Here is an 18,278-nt window from a genome sequence, read left to right as displayed (position 1 = left end):
CACAAAGGCATGTAAGGGAAATGGATGCAACACGAGTATAGTAATCATTAGCGAATGTTGTAGTTTGTTATTAATAATTCCGTATAACAGGATATTGTAAAAATCAAGTTATGAAATTTTCATTAAAACGTTTCTTACATACCGTTATATTGGCTGGGCCACAAAAATATTCACTGTGGGCCACACGTGGCCCTTGGGCCGCGAGTTTGACATGCTTGCTCTAAGGAGCACTGTCTGGACTTGGTGGTCTTTGGTTGGAACCATGACAGCACAGCTCACACTCAAGTCAGAACACTCCTCCCTCCCTCTTCTTTCCAGAACGTGGGACATGCAGCACTGGCTTCCCTATTCCCATCCACTCTATGTTCTAAAAACTCAGATTCTCTCAAAGCCTCCTGGTGAGCAGACTTCACAGCCCCCAAGACTCCCCCATTTCTCCAGCGGATGATCGGCCCTCACAATCCAACGCACGTGTTCTTGGACCTGCAACCTTTATTTTTTTCGTTGAAAATGTAAAGGGTAAAGGCTGTCCCTCCCCCACAGAAACTAAACCACTTTGAATGCTGGTCCTCGGGACCTGATGGCCCAGGTGCCCGTAGCACATGTCTATGGAAACCAGGCCTTCACGAAGGAGGACTTCTCAAGTGGCCCCTCAGACATCCAATCCTGTATTCAGTATCTGCCCCAGAGAGGGAGGCTTCCACTCAGGCTCATGAGTAAGGAATTGGGAACCTCATGCCTCAGGGGACCCCCTTGCAGAGGTTGGGGGAAGCCAGTCCCAAGGCAGGAAGACCTTCAGGCAGCCTGGGCTCCTACAGGGGAGGTCTCAGGAATAGCAGCTGGAACCAGTGAATGCATAAGTAAGTGGAACAACAAATAGATGTTTCTGTACGTGTGTCTCCCTTCTCTCTCTCTTAAAAAAGAAAGGAAGGTGGTGGGGTGGGGAAGAAATAGCAGCTGAGCGAGTGAAAACTACCTTGGGCAAGAAAGAGCATCTGTCACATGTGTCAAACACAAGGCCCGCGGGCCAAATCCAGCCCGCCAGGCCTTGCAATGTGGCCCGCACCGCGCTGTCATCACTGCACTCCGCTGTCAGTTTATGACATTGTCAGTTTATGACTGTTTAGTAAACCATTCGGCCCGCGATTTAGGCTGGATTTTAGATTTTGGCCCCTTCTCTGATTGAGTTCGACACCCCTATCAGCTAGATAGAGCCCCCCCTCAGCGGGGTTCCTGCTGGCCAGCTCACGCCTAGACTGCAGTGCAGGTGTTGAAGGGAGAGGATTTTCCAGACCGGTTTGGGCTTCGCTGTCCCCAGAAGCATTTGAAAGCATTGACAAGCAGCTCCTTTTTTCTGTATCTGAGGGGAGTGTGACCTCTGGGCCCTCTGGCCACGCCAAGCTCACTGTTCTGTCCCAGCTAAGGATCTTGACCTTGCGGAGGAGCTGGGCTGTGGTTGGGGGTGAAGGGGTCTGAAACCCTTGGCAGCCTGGTGCTGGCTCAAGCAAAATCCCAACCTGTAAAGAGAAGAGAAGCCAGGCGGTGGTGGGCCCGGCAGACAGGGACCCTGTGCTTCCTGGAATCGGGCCCCTGTCATCGCCCTGGCTCTCTGCAGGCCCAGCGGTGTCAGGCCTGGTGTGGCCTTCGTTCAAAGGTCATATTCCCCCTTGGGAGAGCAGCAGGTATGGGTACATGGTCTTACACCTGAGAGACCAAGAGCCATGGTTCCCCCAGCCCAGGAGTTCCCACAGAGGGGGAGGGCTGGACCCCTGGACCCCTGGATCCCTGCACACGACAATTGGGAGGACAGCGATGCACCTAACCCCAGGCAGAAGGCAAAGGGGAGTTCAGGGGATGGTGCTGGAAGATGAAGACAGAGTCACAAAGGCAGCAGGAGCATTTGGGTGACTCCGGAACATTTAGTGACCGAATGATTTCTCTTCACTTTCAGGAAGGCTGGCCTCACCCCGGACCTGCGGCTCATGCTGAAGCGTGGACCTCTTCAGCCCAGGGTAACAGGTCCCCGAGCCCCTGGCCACCCTCCAGGCAAGTCGCCATTGGCAGGTGAGTTTTAAGTTTTCTCCTTCCCCATCTCTTGTACTTCGTTTTTCTCTGGTGCGGGGGTGGGGTCCTCTGTACAGTGTGCAATAGAGGCAGAGACAGCGTGCATCTATATCTCGCTGCTGACTTTCAAGGGAATGCTTCTGCAGCCCACCGTCCACTGTGATGCTAAAGGCTGTGCACCAAACCCTCACCCTGTCAGGGAAGGTCCCTCTTCTCCTGCATTGCTAGGAGAATTAAAAAAAAAAAATACATGAGCTTTAGAAAATTTTATTAAATGTCTTTCTGTCACCTGTTGAGATTATATTGTTTCTTTTTCACATCAGTATTATCCTTTTAATAACCTCTAATTCCCTGCCAAGACTTACAGTCTGTGTCTGATAAACCCAGCTCCAAACTCCGGTGAGTTGTGTCTGCTGTCTGCCTGTGCTGGTTCTTGCTTTTAGAATTTTGTCTCCTGAAAGTGTGTTTGTTGGTTTTTTATAATTACGGTGTTCATAGGACAGTGTTTATTGTATCACCATGCCTGGCCCTCAGTAGGTGCTCATAAACGTTTGTTAATTTAACATTTTTAATGGTGGCAAAATATGCATAACATAAAATTGACCGTCTTAACCATTTATAAGAGTAGTTTAGTACTTTAATGCACTAAACTTCATAATTTGGTTTAGTACATTAGTATGTTCTATTAAGTACATTCATGTTGTTGTTGCACAACTGGTCTCCAGAACTCTTTCATCTTCTTAAACTGAAACTCTGTGCCCATTAAACAACAAACCCCACTACTCCTCCCACCAGCCATGTCAACTCTTCTACTTTGTCTCTTATCAATATGGCTAGTCCAGGTGCTTCACAATAGTGGAGTCGTATAGTGTTGGCCCTTTTGTGACTGGCTTATTTCACTTAGCAAGGTGTCCTCATAGTTTATCAATGTTGTAGCATGGGTCAGAATTTCCTTCCTTTTTAGGGCTAAATAATATTCCATTGAATGTATAGACCACATTTTGCTTATCTATTCATTCATCAATGGACACTTGGGTTGCTTCTACCTTTTAGTTATTGTGAATAATGCTGCTATGAAGGTGGCTATTCAAATATTTGAGACAGTCCTTTCAATTCTTTGCGGTCTATACACAGACATGGAGTTGCTGGATAAAATATGGTACTTTAATTTTTAAAAATTTTAAGGAACTGCCATACTGTTTTCCATAATAGCTATATCATTTTACATTCCCACCACAATACTTCTGATATCTCCACATCCTCACTCATACTTGTTATTTTCTGTTTGTTTTTTTTATAATAGCATCTTAATGGGTGTGCGGTCGTATATGATTGTGATTCTGATTGGCATTTACCTAATGATTAATGCTGTTGACCATCTTCTCAAATGTTTGCTGGCCATTGTGTATTTTCTTTGGAGAAATGTCTATTCAAGTCCTTTGGCCATTTTAAAACCAGGTTTAGTTTTTTGTTGTTTAGTTGTAGAAGTTCTTTATATATTCTCAATATTAACTCTTTACCAGATATAATTTGCAAATATGTTTTCCTATTCCATATATTGTCTTTATACTGTTGATGGTGTCATTTCATGCACAGACGTTTTTAATTTTGATGAAGTTCAGTTTGTTTTATTTTTTTTGTTGCCTGTGCTTTTAGTGTCATGCCCAAGAAATCATTTCCAAATCCAATGTCATGAAGCTTTCCTTCTACGCTTTAGGTCTTACATTTGGATATCTGATCCTTTTTGAGTTAATTTTTTTGCATATGGTGTTAGGTAAGGGCCTGACTCCTTATTTATTTATTTATTTATTTATTTATTTATTTATTTATGTTCATCCTTACCCAATGATATTTTTTCCACTGATTTTTAGAAAGAGTGGAAGGGAGGGAGAGAGACAGAGAGAAACGTCAATGTGAGAGAGACACATCGATTGGTTGCCCAAATGTCTGACCATCTTGTCAGAAAACAGATCAAGCCTGCAACCCTTCAGTCCCTGGGCACACATTGAGCAAACCAGTTTAGGGCTCAACTCCATTCTTTTGCTTGTGGATTTCCACTTTTCTCAGCACTGTTTGAGGAAAAGACCATTCTTTCTCTATGGAATGGTCTTGATACCCTTGTTAAAAATCATTTGACCGTATATGAAGAGGTTTATTTCTAGGCTCACTATCCTATTCATTGGCCTATAGATCTGTCTTTATGCCAGTGCCACACTGTTTTTATTATTTAGTTTTGTTAAGTTTTTAAAACCAGGAAGTGTGATACCTCCAATTTTGTTCTTTTCAAGATTGTTCTATTTGCAGACCCTTGAGATTCCATGTGACTTTTTTTTTTTATTTCTGCAAAAAACACAATTGAGATTTTGATAAGGATTGTATTAAATTTGTAGATCACTAAGTAGTATTGGCACCTTAATGGTATTGTCTTCCAACCCATGAGCATGGAATGTATTTCCATTTATCTGTATCATCTTCAATTTCTTTTAGCAACATTTGTAGTTTTTAGTGTACAAGTCTTTCACCTCCTCAGTTAAGTTTACTCCTAAGTATTTTATTCTTTTTGTATTTTTTTTTAATTATATATTTTATTGATTTTTCACAGAGAGGAAGAGAGAGGGATAGAGAGTTAGAAACATCGATGAGAGAGAATCATCGACCAGCTGCCTCTTGCACACCCCCTACCAGGGATGTGCCCGCAACCAAGGTACATGCCCTTGCCCGGAATCGAACCCGGGACCTTTCAGTCCGCAGGCCGACGCTCTATCCACTGAGCCAAACCGGTCCCGGCTCTTTTTGTATTTTCTTAACTTAGTTTTTATTTTTACTTATTTAATTTTTACATCCCTTGCACCGTGTGCTGACTTTCAATAGATCGCAGTGAAGGAGCTGCTCTGCTACATACTCAACCCTGACCCAGAGGCAGGTCATCTCCATATTTTATTCTTTTTGATGTGACTGTAAACGGAATTGTCTCAATTTCCTTTTTGGATTATTCATTGTTAGTGTATAGAAATGAACCTGATTTTTGTGTTGTATCCTGGAACTTTGCCAAATTGTCTTATTAGTTCTAACAGTTATTTTGTGTGTGGAATCTTCAGGGCTTCCTACATATAGGACCACCTTGTCAGAAAACAGACAACTTTGTCATTTTCTTTCCAACTTGTATGCATTAGTTCCTTTTCTTGTCCAATTGCCCTGACTAGGACTTCCAGTACTATATAAAATAGAAGTGACAAAAATCAGGCATCTGTGACTTGATCCTGACCGTAGAGGAAAAGCGTTTAATATTTTTCAATTGAATCTGATACTATTTGTGGGCTTGTTATATATGGCCTTCATGATGTTGCGGTGGTTTCCTTCTATTCTTAATTTATTGGATGGCTTTATTATGAGAGTGTTGAGTTTTGTTAAATGCTCTCTTTGCATCAATTGAGATGATCATGTGGTTTTTGCCCTTCATTCTGTTAATGTGCTGTATCACATTAATTGATTTTCCTGTGGTGAATCATCCTTGCATTTCAGGAATAAAATCCCACTTGGTTTGTGGAATTTATAATCCTTTCAATGTTATAAATCAATGTGCTCTTGAATCCTGTTTGCTAGTATTTTGTGGAGGTTTTTGCATCTATATGCATCAGGGATGTTCTGTAGTTTTCTAAAAGTATTTTTGTTTCATGTTTATCCTGTTGGTGGAGTGTTTTGTATTTTTGTCGGGCTTTGGCATGGGGTAATGCTGGCCACATAAAATGGATTTGGAAGTGTTCCCTCTTTGGTCAGTCTGGAGAAGACTGGATTTACTTCACTCAGTGCTTTTAGAATTCACTAGCAAAGCCATCTGGTCCCGAGCTTTCCTCTGTTGGGAGGTTGGATTACTGGTTCAGTCTTCTTGCTGGTATAGCTGTGTTCAGGTTTCTACTTCTTCATAATTCAGTCTTGGCAGGTTAGATGTTTTTAGGAATTTAGCCATTCTCATCTACAATGTTCAATTTGTTGTCAAAGTACTCCCATATAACCCCTCTTATTTTGTTAAAAGTTAGTTGTAATGTCCCCTATTTCGTTTTTTATTATTTTTAAAATTGATTTTAAAGGAAGGGAGAGAAACATTGATTTGTTGTTCTACTTATTTATGCATTCATTGCTTGCTTCTTGTATGTGCCCTGAGCAAGGATGGAACCCACAACCTTGGCATATCAGGACGATGCTCTAAACAACTGAACTACTTAGCAAAGGCTTCACTTCCTATTTTAGTTATATGAGTCTCTGTTATTGCTTTTTTAAGTCAATATAGCTAATGGTTAATTTCATTGATCCTTTTAAAAAACAAACTTTTGATTCCATTGATTTTTCTCTCATTTTCTATTCTCTATTTCATTTATCTCTAAATCATTATAATTCCCTCCCTTCTGCTAACTTTGGGTTTATTTTGTTCTTTATCTAGTGAAGTTAATGTGGTGATTTGAGATCTTGCTAGTTTTTTTAATGTAAGCATTTACAGGAATAAGTTTCCTTTTTAACACTGCTTCCTTTGCATCCCACAGTTTGGTTATGTATTTGTCTCAAGATATTTTCTTATTTATCTTGTGATTTCTTTGGCCCATTGGTTATTTAAGTGTATGGTGTTTAATTTAGCACCACTTGTAATTTTTTCCAGTTGTTGTTGTTGTTGTTTGTTTGTTTGTTTTCTGCAATGAATTTCTAGTATCTTTCCATTTTGATTGGAAAAGACAGTTGTATAACTTCAACTTTTAAAAATGTATACGACTTGGACTTGCTTTGTGGCCTACTCTTTTGTCTATCCTGGGAGAATGCTCTCTGTTCACGTGAGAGAGATGTTTACCCTACTGTTGCTGGGTGGAATGTTCTGTATTTGTCTGTTAAGTCTAAGTGACCTATAGTGTTTTTCAAGTTCTCTATTTCCTTATTGACCTTCCTCCTGGGTGATCTATTATTGAAAGGGATGATATTGAAGTCCATTATTGTAGAGCTTTTTCTTTTTAGCATTCTGTCAGTGTTGGTGCACATATGTTTGTAGTTGTTATGTCTTCTTTGTAACAGTTCAATTGGAATAGAATTTTCTTAAATTCTACTGGTCTGACATGAATAGAGCCACCCTGCTCTCTTTTGGTTACTATTTGTAAGAACTATCTTTCTCCATCCTTTCACTTCCAACCTCTGCATGTCCTTAGATCTAAAGTGGGTCTCTTGTAAACAACATAAATTCAAGTGTATTTTTCAGCCCCAGAATTTTACTTGGTTATTATAACTTCTACCTCTTTGTTGGTATTCTGTTTGTTTGCATATTATTTTCCCGTTTTGTTCCTTCAGCTAACTGAGCATATTTAAGACAGTTGTTTTAAAGTCCCTACTAGACCTGGCCGGTGTTACTCAGTGGTTAGAGTGTTGGGCCATGCAATGACAGGTCGAGAGTTCAATTTCTGGTCAAGCACCTACCTGGGTTGCAGGTTCCATCCCTGGCCTGGTCAGGGCACGTGTGGGAGGCAACCAATCGATGTGTCTCTCTCACATTGATGTTTCTCTCTCTCCCCTCTCCTTCCCGTCCCTTTCACTCATCTAAAAATCAATGGAGCCCTAGGCATTTTGGCTCAGAGGCTAAAGCATCAGCCTGCAGACCTAAGTGTCTTGGGTTTGATTCCCGTTAAGGGTATGTATCTGTTGCAGGCACAATCCCTGGCCCTCTTGGGCACTTGAGTGGGAGGCAACCAATCGATGTCTCTCTCTCCCTCTCCCTTCCATTCTCTCTAAAAATCAATGGAAAAAATATTCTCTGCTGAGAGTTAACAAAAATAAATAAAAAAAAATAAAGTAAGTCCCTGCTAAGTAAGTCAAGAGGCCTGTGTTTCTTGAGAGTTGGTTTCTGGAGGTTTCTGTTCCCTAAATGGGCTCATTTCTTTGTAGGTCTTATCATCATTTGTTGAAACTGGGCTATTTGAAAAGACCCAACTCTCCCAGTCTTTGTAGTGCGTCCCTGTGCAAGGGAAGGCCTTAACTAGACAGCAGCTGATGTAAGGCATTGGCTTCTTTCAACATTTCCGGGGGCATCTTCCCCGGCCTGTGTTTGTACTTTAATTCTACTTCCCTAATATACTAGTACACAGCTGCTTTTAAATTGATGAGGGAGAGAGGAAGGAAAGAAGGGGTGAGGGAAGAGAGAGAATGAATCGTTATTTGTTGTTCCACTTACTTATGCATTCATTGGTTGATTCTTGTATGTGCCCTGACAGGGAAGGAACCTATAGCCTTCGTGTATCAGGACAACACTGACCAACTGAGATACCAGGCCAGGGCTACACAGCTGCTTTTAAATGTCCTGATTCCCCTAGGAGTCTCACACCTGCTTCTTTTCAAGTTTTGATGTAGTATTATATTCCTTTGCCCATAATCTTGCTCCCAACTACTCGCAGGTTTGCAGACTCTTTTCACTGGCACCCACTTCTGCTTTCAGCAACCTCCAACCTCCAACAGTATCTGATTCAGGAGAGACAGAAACCAGTCCCCTGGCAGCCCCCAGACAAGCCAGGATATTGCAAGCAAGTTCCACTCTTTCCCTTTCATACCGAGGGAGGAGCCAGGAATTAGTTGGCTTCCTTGAAATTGCACTGCAGAAGGCAAGCCAGAACGCCACGAAGTTTCCTAGCATCTGAATGCGGCTTTTTCTTGGCGAGGCACTCGGTTGGTGCTGCTGCTCCGCTGGTTTCTAGAGCTCTCACTCCTTTGGTCCATGTGTTATATACTCGGCATTTCCCTGGAGGAGTGAGGGCCTGCAGCTGGCTAGCCTGCCCTCTTGCTGATGTCCCTCTCCTTTCCTCCCTGGATCTCGACCTATCTGACTTTTTCTGGATCCCGTCTATAGTAGTTGGATATCCCCCAGAAGGGTGGTTCTGAATTATCGGGCCTAAGCCACTACTTCAGCGACCTCAGCTGGTCACGATGCTTTGTTGAATTTTGCTTCCTGCTCTGTTAGTAGCCTGTATGTTCAATATCAATGTGTTGAACATTTGCATCAAGTTTGCAGCTGGGCTTCTAGTTTTCCTCTCTTGTATTGTCCTTGGGAGGTTTTGTACCCTAAGATAGTACTAACCTCATTACAATGAGCTGGGAAGAGTTAGGTTTCACTTTCCTGTTCTGGAACACTTGTGGTAACTTATTACAACTTGCTTATAAAACAGTCCGGGCCTGGTGTTTTAAAAAACTGTTTATTATGAAACAGTTACAGGACAGAGAGGTCCTGTGCATTTTTCGTCCAGTTTCCCCCAGTGGTTGCATTTTCCATAACTATATCAAAACTCAGAAATGGACATTGGTAGGATGTGTGTGAATATGTAGTTCTGACATTTGTCACACATGTAGATTCATGTAACCACCACTTCCCACCATCACAAACCTCTTGTGCTCCCCCACTATACCACAATCACTCCCCACCCCATCTGTCATCCCAGCAGCCACTGATTTGATTAAAGAATGTTCTATAAATAGAATCATACAGCATGTGACTTTCTGAGTTTGGCTTTTCTCTCTGTGTAATGCCCTTGAAATCCATCCTAGTTGTTTCCTGTGTCTTGTTTTTGTCAATATCACATGAGAATATTTTTTTTCTTTCTTTTTTTTTTTTTGAGAGGGAAAGACAGAAGCAAATTAATTGGTTGCCTACTGCATGCAGCCCTGGCCAGGGAGGAGCCTGCAACCAAGGTACGTGTCCTTGACTGGAATCAAACCCGGGACCCTTTGTTCCGTAGGCTGACACTCTACCCGCTGAGCCAAACCAGCTAGGGTGAGTCTGTGCTTTTTATTGCTGAATAGTATTCCACGGTGTGGATGTACCAAACCTTGTCTAACATGCACTGGGAGTAGGCTTTTGGGATTGTTTCAAGTTTTGAGCTATTACAAACAATAGTGCTAGGAACATCATGAGCAGGTTTCGGGAGAATGTCTGAATTTCTTTGGGATTATGTCCAGGAGTGCAGTTGCTGAATCCTGGGGTAGGTGTAGGTTGAGCTTTTAAAGAAACTGCCACACGATTTTCCAGAATGACTGCACCATTTTCCATGTCCACCAGCAGTGCCTGAGAGATCCAGCGTCTCTGCAGTCTTGCATTTGATATTGTTACTGTTTAACTGTTCTAACAGGTGGTTAGTGTCATCTCACTTTCCTATGGTAGGGGCTGGTACTGGGAAACATTTTCATGTGCTTATCTGCCATACATAAGTCCTTTTGGGTGAAATATCGCCATATTTTCCCCCATTTTCTATTTAGATTGTTTTTTTATTGTTATTTATATATTCTAGATATCGGTCCTCCCTCAGCTGTGGTTTGCAAATATTTTCTCTCAGTGTATACTTCCTATCCTTTTAATACTTTCACAGAGAAAAAAAAAATCTAGTAATTTCACTAAGTGGCACCTGTGGTCTTTCAGAGATACAATTTGAACCTATAGTTTCAGGTGATTTTTTTTTTTAATATACTTTATTGATTTTTTACAGAGAGGAAGGGAGAGAGAGAGAGAGCCAGAAACGTCAATGAGAGAGAAACATCAACCAGCCGCCTCCCGCACACCCCCTACCGGGGATGTGGCCGCAACCAATGTACATGCCCCGGACCGGAATTGAACCTGGGACCCTTCAGTCCGCAGACCGACGCTCTACCACTGAGCCAAACCAGTTTTGGCAGTTTCAGGTGATTTAATAGAGCTTTCATATTCTTTCTCAAATCAGTTTGGGCAAATTATATTTTTTCAGGAAATAATTTAATCCAAATTTTGAAATTATCATCGACATTGGATCTATAGTTTTGACTTCTTGCTCATTTGTAGTCTTGTGTTTTTTTTATATATCTTGATCTGTTCTATTGTTTCTATTTCATTAATTTATTTGGTTTACACCAGGGATCAGCCAGCCTTTTCTGTAAAAGACCAAACAATAAATATTTTGGGATTTGCAGCCTGATCGTCTGTCACAAACACTGTTCTGCCATCGTAGCACAGAAGTAGCCAGGCAGCGTGTGAATGAGTTTATGTGAATGAGAGCCCACTGGTAGTAAAACATTTGATAGTTCAGTGCTGAGCACTTACTTACTCTTTAATCTTAAATAATGGTTGAACTGGGCATAAGATTGGATTTGACAGTTATTTTCTCCTAATGCTTCAAAGATTCATTCCACTGTCTCCTGTCACTACTGTTAGGAGATGGGTTATCTACTCATTTCTTGAAAGATTCCCTCTCAGGCCTGTTGGTTTTCCTGCAGTTCCAGCCTGGCATGCCTGGTCTGGGTTATTTATACGATTTTGGAGACCATGTGCTTCCTGAATCTGAGGAGTCACGTCTCTCAAATCTTATTCTGGGATTTCTGTTAGGCCCTCTCATTGCACCCTTCCTCTTTCGTAACTTTCAAATGTCAGTGGAGCCCAGCCAGTGTCAACCTATGAACCAGGAGATCATAGGCACATACCTGGGTTGTGGGCTCGATCCCCAATAGGGGACGTGCATGAGGCAGCCGATCATTGATAGAGTTTCTATCTCTCCCTTCCTTTTTGAAGTCAATAAAAATTTATTTAAATGTCAAGGGGATTCATTTTAAAATTTCTTTCATGTCTTTTAACAACCTTGAATCCTAGTGACCGAAGGCCTTGGAGAAAGATTTTCTCCTCAACCAAAGTCTCATCTCAAGTAGGCCCTGACTCTTGTGTTTGTGCATTATTCTATTCCAGTGGTCGGCAAACTCAGTCAACAGAGCCAAATATCAACAGTACAATGATTGAAATTTCTTTTGAGAGCCAAAATTTTAAAACTATATGGGTAGGTACATTATTATTAACTTAATCAGGGTACTCCTAAGTTGGCCTTTGCTAAAAACTCAAGGGGCCAAAGAGCCGCATGTGGCTCGCGAGCTGCAGTTTGCCGACCACTGTTCTATTCTATAATAATAGGAATTCTGCTGTCGGTTTAACTAGAAGCCTGCATTCTCTGTAACTGATCACCTTCACACCTGATAGGGTCCTCACCAGGCGAGGTGAGATCATTCTGGCCTGCAAGAATCCTGTCAGGTCTGTTTAGCCAGAATCTCACTGGCCCCTGCCCTGTTCATGGCTTAAATTCCCACTTCTTGTTGTTTTTGGAATAGAGCCTTAGTGCTCCCTGATTCTACCATGGCGGTCCCCTTGAGTGACCCCTGCCTTACCGTGCTTTTACATGTGTCCCGAATAACTTAACAGGAATCTCATGTTGTCTGCTGAGATCGCGGCCTTCCGCCTCTGTGCGTTGGGAAGTCTGTCATTGGAATCACGCACACACGGGCTGTAGGTGTGCCCATGGATTTCCAGACGTGGTGGGAAATGTGGATTCAGACCCCTGAATGGCAGGTATGTTAGTTACATGTTTTCAGAAGGCGACTTTATGGCTGCCTGACCTCCCTTGGCAGAGCTAGGAGAAAGGCGCTGGTTTTCCCTCTGGGGTGGAACGTGGGGTCAGAGGGCTGGCTGGCCGGGGGCAGCTTACCTCCTGTGGAAGGAGACCCAGGGCACAAAGTCACGGCAGACAGGTGGGTGCTGGCAGCCTCCAGGTTTCAGGCAGGTTGGCTTTCCTGGGAGCCACGGGTTCCTGGATGGTGTGGGGTCACCTGGAATCGAGCACCCATGGGAGTAGCTCAGAGGAAGGGCACAGATTAGGTTGGGGCAAGAGCTGATTTTTGCCCCAGGGTCCACCTGCCGTGAGGCCTCCGTAGGGTCCAGGCCCAGTCTCGCACTCCCCACCCAGAAGCACTTCCCCAGGCTGAGTGGAGATCCTGGGAGAAGGCCCCGAAGGCAGACTCTGTCCCAGGCATGCCTGTTGAGTCTTCTCCATGGCCTACAGTCGCCACCTACCTGATGGGACAAATGCAGGACTCAGCCTCCTGCCTGGACCTCTTTTCTCTTGGGCAGCTCAGCCTCAATAGGGATCAACCACCCCTTCAGCCTGAGGTCTTTGAAGAGAGCATGAGGCCCGGGAACCTCAGCACGAGGGGCCTCCCACCGCCCTCGTGACACGCAGGCCCGAGGGAGGAAGGGCTGTCCCGCTGGCTCACCTGCCAGGGGAGGGTGATCTCCAGGCTGCTGGCCACTGTGCATCCAGCAGCATCCGCACCATCCACTCATCCCCAGCCTTGTCACCCAGAAAACCCGCCAGAATGCTTGTGGGGCAGGAGAAAGCAGGACATGTCCTCCTCCTACATGCTCAGCTGGCCGGGCTTTGAGGGGGCGGCTGAATCCCACCCCTCCATGCCTGACCCCATCCTACTGCCCCAAACCTTCATCAGAGGGAGAGAAGAGAAGAGGGACCGAGGAAAGGGTGTGACCTCTCAGGTCACCATCCCCATCCCGTGTGGCCAGGATGCATTTCTTCAAGGCACTCCAGTGGGCCAGGGGAGCTGTTCTGGGCCTGCCTGCCCGGAGCATGGGGAGCGTGCAAAGCAGGGCTCAAATCCTGGCCCACTCTCCTGGATGTGGGCCAGTCACTTAATCCCAGTCAGGCCCCCTGTACCGCGGGGTGACACTGGACACCGGGAGGATTGCATGAGGTGAGTGTGTGCCATTACAGCCCCAGAAACAGGGCCAGCCATCAGTGAGCGGAGCAGGGAGAGAGCCGTTCAAGCTGTTCTCCAGGCCCCCCCAACACCTCCCCTCCCCCCCGGTTGTGAGTCCCCAAGCAGCAGCCTCGGGCCAAGAGGACCTGGGCCTCCTGCTCACAACCACGTGAGGACACAGCGGTGCTCACTGGAAGCTGACCGTGGCCTAGGCGAGGCCAGCCCAGACCTACCATGGAGCCAGAGGCCAGCTGGATGTCACAGGTGACAGAGGCGCCGTCCTCAGTGGTCAGCTCGATCCTGGGGATGGCCCTCCTCGCCTGGACAAGAGGCAGATCCAGGCTCGGACAGCTCCCGCAGGCAGGGAGGGGTAGTGCAGTCTGGAGGCTGTGGGCCAGGCAGGGCTGAGTGGGACAGGGGACTGGCTCCTGGGGCAGCAGGCAGGAAGGACATGGGCTACCTGCTCCCGTGGTGGCCAGCTCTCCCCGTGCTCACCTTCAGGCTGGGGTAGAGGCGGTGCGGCCACCTCAGTGTTGGTGAGAAAGTGTCACGAGCGAAGTCCTTGGCCAACAGCAGGCTGCCGCAGTGAGCACCCTGCCTGGCATCGGAGGTCAGCATGCCTGGCACGGCCACACACCATGGTCTGAGGAGAGGCTCAGAGGCTGGGTGAGAAGGGCCAGCTCTGCCTAGTGCAGTGGAGCCCCAAACCCACAGGGCATCCCGGTGTGTCCATCTGTGGCCGATGTCCTCCTGGGCGGCCCAGGCCGAGCAATGTGGTCTGTCCGTGACTCAGCAGCCAGTTCCCCAGGAGCCCCAGCTTCAGGATGACTTGACCTCGAGGGGCGTGTTTCCAGTTCACAGCCAAGTCAGCAATAAAAAGCAAAGAAGGACGAATACATGCGTGAATGTGTAAACTTTCTACTTGCAGGGGTCCTCAAACTTTTTAAAGTGGGGGCCAGATCACGGTCCCTCAGAGAGCTGGAGGGCCGGACTATATGAACTACTAATTCCTACTGTAACACCTCGGCTGCGCTCACTGCCCAAAAAACCTGGCGGGCCGGATCAGACTCCTCTGCGGGCCGCATGTGGCCCACGGGCCGTAGTTTGAAGACCCCTGTTCTACTGGGTGAAAAGCCGTCACAAAAGGTCACATATTCTGTGATTCTGTTTACACAGTGTCCAGACTAGGCAAATCCTTGGAGACAGTAGACTGGTGACAGCTGAGGGTTGGAGGGTGATAGAAATGTTCTAGAAGTAACTGGTGAGGAGTGCACACCTCTGTGGATATGCTCAAAGCCACTGAACTGGGTGGTATATGAAGCTACTGAAAAAGAAATATTTTTAAAAAGATTTTGGCCAAGGTTCCATCCATCACAAGGGAGGTGCCACTTGGGCCGGGCTCTGCCCTCTGCATGGTGAGCAGAAGGTGGCCCAAGAAGGGGGCAGTCCTGGCCCATCTGTCCAGGGCACACTGTCTGTGTGCCACAGGCCCAGGCAGCCTCTGGGTGGACGACAAGCCTTTGTCAGCTGGTGGAGCTGAAGGTCAAGACCAGGCCATTCCCCCAGCAGCAGCTGCCTACCAGTGAACGGACCCCCTGACCCCGGGAGGGCTGCTACATGCCCTCAGTGAGTTCCCACTCGTGTGATTACAACCCCAGCCTGGCCCCCGCCCTGGGTGCCCTCCTGCCTGCCCAGACCCTCCCAGCGCCGAGGAATGGGGCTCAGGAACTGCCCACGCGTGTGGCCCATAGGAGTGAGCCCGGACCGCACTCAGACACGAGCGAGGACTGCAGCCCCTGACTGTCCGAGAGGCTGGACTCAATTAGCCACTTCCGGCTGAACCGAAGGACTGCCTTTTGCTTTTCCGGCACAGCCAGTCCCCTGGGAGGGCGCTGGCCTGGAGCCCTGAGCTGCTCGCCAGGGCGGGGTCCCTGGCCCAGGCTTTTCTGTGCTGGACAGAGCCTGGAGCTGCAGCCCAGCCTTAGTCCTATGTGACCTGGGGCGGCGGAGTCACCTTGGGGCTCAGCCTGGGCCAGAGGCGCCCAGCACTGTGCTGCTCGGGCTTCCTGTGGCGCCCAGGAGTGGGCCCGCTCTCTTCTCGCCCCTGAGGGTCCTGCTGCCCCATCCCAAAGGGCATGGGGGCTCCCAGGGAGGAGGGTGCAGGACTCGCATTCAGGGGGCCCTCTGTCCCTCTCCCTCCTTCCACTGGCTCTAAACATCAATGGGAAAAATGTCCTTGGTGAGGAGGAACAAAACAGACGACGGGAGAGACCACCGGGCTGGCAAAGCCTGCAAACCTGCCCCTGGGCCCTTTCCTCGGGAAGGTTTGCCAACGCTGGTGCGGACGCCTGGCTGCTGCCACAGGGACCCGCTGCCCAGGAAACGAGCCGCACGAGGCAAGGGTCTGTCTCTCTCACCCTGTAGCGACAGCATCTGGAACAGCACCTGAGAAAGTGCTCATAAAATGTATGGGACCGAGGAGGCCCCTGTTGCCTCATCTGTAAGGTGGGGACTGAGCACGCCTGCCTCGCCGGCAGGGTTGTCATAAGAATGAGCAGGACGAGGGTGTCATGAGCGCGAGGGTGTTTGAGCACAGCCTGCGGGGGCAGGAGCACAGGGAACACACAGCCGTTACCTGGTGAGAAGCTGCACGGGTCCAGCAAGGGCCTGCGGAGTAGCAGCACCTCTGAGGAGCGGCATCAGCCCAGGAAGCATCTGGTGGGCGGCCTGGGGAGGGAGGGAGCAGTGAGAGACGCCCGGGCCACCCCCGCCTGGATCAGCCCCGTTCCACCCCTTCACCCACCTCACCAAATACAGGGTGCCCCTGTGCGGCCTTGACCCCCCAGGTCCCTGCGGCCTTGACCCCCCAGGTCCCTGCATCTCACATGCCCAGGCTTGCAGCCGCCGCACAGCCTCCTTGCTCGCTCTGGCCGCACCTCTTCCAGGGGCTACAGTGTCCCCTCCAATAGACACCCTCCAGCGTGGCCGGGGCCCTGCCACAGGCAGCCAGTGCCACCGTGCGGCCTCTGGGGCCTGGTGGCAGGCGGGAAAGCCAGTCCCCTGGTGACCCGGCCTCCAGGAAATAGGGCCTGTTACCTGGAATGGGTGGGGGCACGAGAGACTGTGCAGGAGATGGTCTGCATGGCAGCCCGAGATTCCCCTCTGAGGGCCATCCACAAGGTCAGCCCTTGGCTGGCATCGGGGAGCCAGGGTTGGCAAGAGGGCAGCAAGGCCCACGGCGCCCAAACTGTACACACACTGGTTTGTGCTGAGCACCCCGTTCCTTCTGCGAGTCTGGTGCGTGCCAGGCAGAGGCTGCCCCGGTGACCAGCCCCAGGAAAAAGCCCGAGAACAGGGTCCCTGGAGAGCTCCCCGGCAGACAGGGTCTGCCAGGAGCCGTCACAGCCTGGGCTGGGGGAACCGAGGGCGGCCCCTGTGCCGCTGGGCTACTTGCCGGGCCCGGTCTCTTGGGCTCTGGCCCCTGCACTGTCCACCTTGTTAGGCTTTTCCTGTGTCCTCTCCGTGTGACAGGCCATCGCTCTGAGTATCTGGGGACTCCCTGAACCCAGGGAAGGGGTGGGGCTCTGGCTCAGGGACCTAAGCGGGTGAGAGAACATTTAACAGCCAGTGAGAGGGCCGCTGCCTGGGTGCCGGCAGGGGCTGGCAGCTCCCCGCTGGCCATGGAGAGGACGAGGCGGCCGCAGCTCCAGGGCGCTCGGGGCAGCAGTGTCCGGTGAGCAGGCCAGGAGCCTTCACCCCCAGCACAACCACACGGGGCTCATCACAGGACCGGAAATGGGCCCTGGAATCCCACGACAGTGGGCAGGAAAGCAGGAAAGCTGGGTGCCCAGGAAAGTCAGCTGTCCTACAGGAAAGGAGGCGGCGGGAATAAGAGATGTTAGCTGCAAGAATGGAAACAGCACCCCGACGGAACATGAAGGTAGAAGTCCCTGAGAATAAGGCAGGAGGGTCTAAGGAAGTTAGGTTGCAGGCCCACCAGAAAGCAGGCGGCCTCTTTGATTGAAAGAGTGCCCCATGCCAGGCGAGAGGGCCTGGGCTGGGGGCCCTGGGTTGTGTGTGTGTGTGTGGATTTGGGTGCAGGGTCGTGCCTGTCTGGTCTGGCTCTGGTCCCACATCTTGGCCACTTACCTGTATAGCTTCCGGCCCCACCTGAGGCAGCTGTCCAGGGTGCCTGCCTGCTGCTACACCTGCTGCTGGTGGGGAAATGGAGGCAGGATCAAGTTAAGGTTCGTGGCACAGAAGACCCTCATGCCTGTGAGCAAGGGGCACAGGATGGGCCAGCGGGGCATCCCCACACAGACTTCCCATTCTCAAAGCGCTCCCCTGACACCCCACCACAGTACACCCACCAGGCACTGGGACCTTCTCCCATAGGCACCCACACCTCGGGTCCTCTCCTCCAGCTGGGCTTGTACCTGGAGCCCAACCTGGACGGCAGACGGAGGGACTGGCTACAGACTGGTGGCCTTTGCCCCAGACGGTCAGCCACACTCCCCCCTCCTGGCTCTCTCACCTCCGTGAGGCCCAGGAGGGCCCCCCTCTCGCTGCCCCACCACCAGGAGCTGGAAGAGGCCAGGAGAACTCCCCTGAGCCTCAGGGGCAGCATGGCCCGCTGACACCTG

At 48.6% G+C, this 18,278-nt stretch overlaps 1 long non-coding RNA gene across 1 annotated transcript; it reads right to left on the bottom strand.

Moving 5' to 3' along the window:
• Positions 1 to 1,823: 1,823 nt before the first annotated feature.
• Positions 1,824 to 15,411, bottom strand: LOC311621285. Its single transcript, XR_014794816.1, has 3 exons — positions 14,759 to 15,411; positions 12,256 to 14,556; positions 1,824 to 2,288 (listed from the first exon to the last, which is right to left on the bottom strand). It is a non-coding gene; the product is annotated as an uncharacterized lncRNA (long non-coding RNA).
• Positions 15,412 to 18,278: the final 2,867 nt, after the last annotated feature.

The sequence above is a fragment of the Pipistrellus hanaki genome, assembly GCF_964339955.1.
Source record: "Pipistrellus hanaki genome assembly, chromosome: 4".
In the NCBI taxonomy this organism is placed as follows: domain Eukaryota; kingdom Metazoa; phylum Chordata; class Mammalia; order Chiroptera; family Vespertilionidae; genus Pipistrellus; species Pipistrellus hanaki.
This window is presented reverse-complemented; position numbering and strand designations above follow the sequence as displayed.